Source organism: Sciurus carolinensis, chromosome 11 (genome assembly GCF_902686445.1).
Source record: "Sciurus carolinensis chromosome 11, mSciCar1.2, whole genome shotgun sequence".
Taxonomy (NCBI): domain Eukaryota; kingdom Metazoa; phylum Chordata; class Mammalia; order Rodentia; family Sciuridae; genus Sciurus; species Sciurus carolinensis.
In genome coordinates, this window is record NC_062223.1 from 22,192,497 (window position 1) to 22,198,236 (window position 5,740).

General features: G+C 36.5%; 1 pseudogene; it reads right to left on the bottom strand.

The window, feature by feature from the left end:
• Positions 1-3,402: 3,402 nt before the first annotated feature.
• LOC124959175 (olfactory receptor 5D16-like) lies at positions 3,403-4,344 on the bottom strand (annotated as a pseudogene).
• Between the last annotated feature and the right edge of the window lie 1,396 nt (positions 4,345-5,740).

Consider the following 5,740-nt stretch of genomic DNA (forward strand, 5'->3'; position numbering starts at 1 on the left):
TCGCGCAAATCCTCTCCTAGCTGTTCCCACTGAGGAAGATTTAATAATCCCTCGTCTAAAAACCACGGAGAGACTTTCTCTACAGTATCTAGGAACTTGAAGGCCGTGTTTGCCTTCAATGGTGTTCCGTGATTTTTTTTAAAAGTTCTCTAAGAGGCCGCTGCATTCTAATCTTAGACAGATCCGTTCCCATGACTACGAGGTAGTTTACTAGTTTAAACACACAAATAAAAGACAGGCGCGCGCACGCACACACGCTCACTCACACACGCACACAGTTTGGTACCACTTGAATCGTCCCTCCCACGGGGAACCTTTTATGATGAATCGTCCCTCCTCTGGGGAACCTCTTATGATGAGTTGTCCCTCCGCTGGGGAACCTCCTGTGATGAATTGTCCCTCTGCTGGGGAACCTCCTGTAATGAATTGTCCCTCTGCTGGGGAACCTCCTGTAATGAATTGTCCCTCTGCTGGGGAACCTCCTGTAATGAATTGTCCCTCTGCTGGGGAACCTCCTGTAATGAATTGTCCCTCTGCTGGGGAACCTCCTGTAATGAATTGTCGCTGCTCCGCGAACCTCGAGACGTCTCACCTTTTGAACTCTCAAACTAATTTTTCTTGATTTGAAAACTTATGTGAACTTACCCTTATATTTTTTCTCGTTCCGGGTGTTTCAGCACCATCTATCGCGTCCCCTGCCCGCAGAGAAACACGAAACCCGATCAGGGCAAGTTCTTTATTTTCCGCAGTCTGCTTCTTCTGGCTGGCCAGCAGCGGCGGGCCGCTCTTGCAAGCGCCTTACATTACATACAACAACCAATCAGCTTATAGATCACGAGGGGAAAGCATGGAGAGTAATGGAGCACAATAGTGTGGATATAGCAATCATGCAGTGTCCACGAGGACCCATGGCCAATCACATTAACTTCCTCAAAATACGCCACTTGTTGGCAGAGAGTATTAGTCTGCTGGAGGTACCTGGTTTTGTTCTCAGCACTTCCTTGGCACCTTGCCAGGTGCCATCTTGGCCACGCCGAAGGGCTGGGGGTCCGCGGCACCCCGACAAATTAACAGACATGTTTTAGGTGACAAAGTTATATACTCATATGTTGATAAGAAATACTGTTGTGAAGAATTTGTACAATTTTAATGTGAGTTCAGGGACAAGAGAAATGAAACAATTGTCCATTTCAGATTAATTATGATGGACATATGATAACTGTGGTACACAATGTAAATTATAAATCATTTGTTTTACATTTTAATTTTATAATGAATAATTTTTAAAATTGTATAAAAATGCTAAAATTTTATATATTTTCAGAACTGAATATTTTAAAAGGCACATGAGTAAAAAATTATAAAACATAAATATAAATTATGTTCCTTATAACAGATATCACAACTACCAGAGACACTTTGAAATTCTAAGTTAAAATACAATGGCAATGCGCAATTTTACTTCAATATTCATTGAAAGGATTGTGGTTCTGGTTGAATCACCAAATTTTATCTTTCTTTTGTGACTCTAATATTTTAAATCATTGATCAGAGCATTAAATAATATGCATTTCCACTTCCTCATATTAAAGGTTAATGAGGTAGTGTCTCTAACTGAACAAGAAAGTAATTGCCCTTTACCAAGTAAGGAAAGAAATATAAGGGTTTGCTCTTTGAAAGTGGATTATTCATCACTGGTTTCAAGAAAGATTGATATAACCTTTAAATGATACTTTCTCACCATTGTTCTAGGGAAGTTAAATATCAACAAAGCAACCATCAGTGGTAAAGTGTTTGCCTACCTCATGTAAGACCCATGGATTAATCTCAAGTCTAGCAAAAATAAACAAACAAAAATGAAGATAGCAATGCATTCCAGAGAATAGTTCATTGTGCATTGATGAAATTGTTCTGTCATTAACAATGCAATATTAATAAGTGATTTTTAATTTATCATGATAAGTTTACAATTATATAGCTAATTACTAATATTTCATTGAATGGACATAAGCTCATTTTACATTTTAGTTACCCCAAAAGACCCAGAATTTCTTCTATTAATAATTTTCCAACCTATTTGGAATTTTATCCAAACAAAATGTATAGAACACAAGATTATATAAGACAAGAAAAATTCATGACAGAAGATAAGATAAATGTAAGATTTCCAAATTAGGTAAACATCTCTGTGAGAGCTTCTTATTATTTACATTACAATTATTAAAGGAATATCCAACTTTCCTAATACACACAATAGGCTTGGTCTTCATTTGTTTATTTAGGCTACAATTAAAAATGACATTGAACTTAATGTTACATTCAAGTCCAACCAAGGTAATTAGCTCTCAATATTCACATCTACACTGAAGTATTTTATAAAGACTATCTAAACAGTCAAGATGAAGAGAATTCTCAAACACCCTTGTTCAAGTTTTCCTGTGAATATTCATGCTGAATAGTTGGTCATAGAAAAGAAGAATAGACATTGAAAACGAGCGCATCCTTTCTGCATTTTCCCTATTCTAAGTAGCAATGCTAAAAGTATCTTATGTCCTTTTATTCTTTGCAGTTAAACCCTTTTCTGAAATAATTGAGAATACCACCCATATCTTATTCAAATGTGTCTTCCTTGGATTAACTTACAATATAACTTGTATGCAGATAGCATAAAATAATAGCTCAAAATACTTATTATTTCAATGCTATAATTATAATCACCTCCTGAACATTTTTCTTGCTCCTGAATAAAACTTCATGCCTTCATGAAGCAGTGGATGAATAAGACTTAACTCCAGAATAAAATGTCTGTCTTGCTTTTTTTTTTTTTTTCTCTTAAAAATACACCCGTCTTTCAAGGTAAAGGTAAATAGCAAGGAAATAAGACATCATCATCATTTATCAGATGAATTTGAAAAGGATATCACCACAAACTCACTTACTGTATTTATCTCCATGAATGGATTTTGAGTTCCTTGGAAGGTTCAACAACCTTTTCCTTTTATTTATTTCACTAATTTTACAAAAGCAACTGGTAATTTAGCACTTTAACTCTAGAGTCACCAGGAATGAGAGAATGGCAGCATTAGCCCTTGCTACACATATATAATATGGGAGACACATCGTGTACATTTTCATTTGCCACACAAAATCAACTTGTGAACTAAATGAGATTATATAATTTTGTGGACAAAGACAGAAGTCAAGATCAATTAATTTTATCTGGCTTATATAAGCCACGCCAAGTATAGGCTTGCTGATTTAAAGTTCATATTAAAATGTTTTCCGTTGCAAAATGTTTTTTCCTTTTGAAATTTAAAGTGATTTTAAGAAAAAGAAACTTGACACAGAGTCAATTCAAAAAATCATGGTGTGATAGCCATATTAAATATATATAGTTAATATTTAAAAAGTGTGGTGTGCATTAATTTGATTATTGATTGTGTCCTTGACATCCTTATTTCTCAGAATGTAGATCAGGGGGTTCAACATGGGGATCACCACTATGTAAAACACAGAGGACACTTTGACCGTGTGCCTGGAGTTTTTGGAGTTGGGCACAGAGTAGAGGAAGAGAAAGGTGCCATGGAAGATGGAGATGGCCGTCAGGTGAGAGGCACAGGTGGAGAAGACTAAGTGATGCCCACTGGCTGATCGCATCTTCAAGGCAGTGGTGATAATAAACATGTAAGAGGTAAGAATGATGAGCAATGTGTTTATCTCATTAAAAGTGGCAACAGTGAAAAGCAGCGACTGACTGAGATAAGAATCAGAGCAAGAGAGGGATATCAGGGAGGATAACTCACAGAAGAAGTGATTGATTATGTTGAAGCCCTGAAAATATAATTTTAAAGCAGAACATGTAAGGGTCAAGGAACAGTGACTCCCCATGCATAAGATCCAAACACCAGCATGGCACAGAGTCTCTGGGACATGACCACTGTGTATTGCAGTGGGTTACAAATGGCCACAAAGCGGTCATAGGACATCACAGCAAATAGAATCAATTCAGTAACTACAAAGGTGCAGAAGAAAAAGAACTGCACCATGCACCCTGAAAATGAAATGGTTCAGTCTTCTACCAGTAGATTCACCAGCATCTTAGGAGCAATGATAGAGGAATAGCAGAAATCCATAAATGAGAGGTGACTGAGGAAAAAATACATGGGAGTGTGCAATTTTGGGGTTAATTCTGATGATCACAATCATACCAAGTTTCCCTACCACACTGAAGGTGTAGACTGCCAGAAATACCAAGAAGAGGGGACCCTACAGTTCTGGGTGACCCAAGAAGCCCAAGAGGGTGAAGGTAGCTTGGGAGGTTACATTTCTCTCTTTCAGAAACATGTTTTCTTTCAGTGAGATCTGAAAATCATCTTGGAAATAAAAGAAGGAAAGTGATTGACACCAAAATCATGCTTAATCACCCCCTCAGCAGAATATGAGGTGAAACAAGATGAATCTCTTTTATGACCCCCAAAAGTATCCAGTATCAAGACAGAAAGAATTGAAGTTTCAGAAATTTTTTGGAAATAATCATTCTCATATTCTGCAATGTAATTTGAAAATATGCAAAGATAATCATTATTAGCTAGGCAGTTTGAACAGAAACATGTGATCAATTTCTCATGTATAATATTCAAATCTCAGTGAGCTTCATTAACTCTTCAAGAATAATGTCTAGCAAAATGAAATCGTTATTTTGGTTCTGTGATTACTCATGAAAAGTGCAAGCATTTGAAATAGATTCTATAACTTTTTTATCTAATAATGATTTTTGCTTACATTATGACACTCCAAAAGAATAGTCCATCTAATTTTCATTTATATCCATGATTTAATTATTCATTTAGCATCCTAATCCTTATTCTGCCTTAATTGAATATATTAGACATAGGAGTCTGTAATTTCCTTTTTTTAGTATCAAAAATTATCTGATAAACTGCTCTGCTTTCTGGATGAACAAAGGGAAACTTGAAGAAGCCATAATTAGCTGAGGCAGGAGTATTGCAAGTTTGACCCTAGTCTCAGTAACTTATAGACACAGTCTCATGTTTTTAAAATAAATACAGGGCATGGGGATAGAACTCAGTGGCAGAGCACTGACCTTGCATGTACAAGCCCATAGGCTCCATCCCTAGCACTACCCACATTCTCCACAAAAATACCACCATGACTTGACCAAAAACTTACCAGTATTAGATCATCAATGAACCCAGTTTTCTAGAATCCCTATCAAATTGTTATCTGGTCTCCACTGCCATTTTGATTTGCATTGGAGATATAAAATTTAACATTTTAATTTGTAAATATCACATTTTCATACTTATTTTTCTAATTATTATTATTTTGAGGTGGGGACTGGGGATTGAACTCAGGGGCAATTGACCACTGAGCCATATCCCCACCTCTATTTTGTATTTTATTTAGAGGCAGGGTCTCACTGAGTTGCTTGGTACTTTGCTTTTGCTGAGGCTATCTTTGAATATGTGATCCTCCTTGTCTCAGACTCCTGAGCTGCTCTAACTATTTTGATTACCTTTTAGAGAATCTTTAGAATGTCAAACGGGAAAGAAAGTGATGAGAGTCTCAGATGTTTTGAATGTTGGCACTAAGGTGAAACATACAGACTGGAGATCACAGAAATGTCTCACTTGGATATGAATAGGCATGATGAAAATCCATAATCACCCACAAAGACATTTTTTTCTTTCTTGGATCCTCTCTTCTTCATCCCATTAAG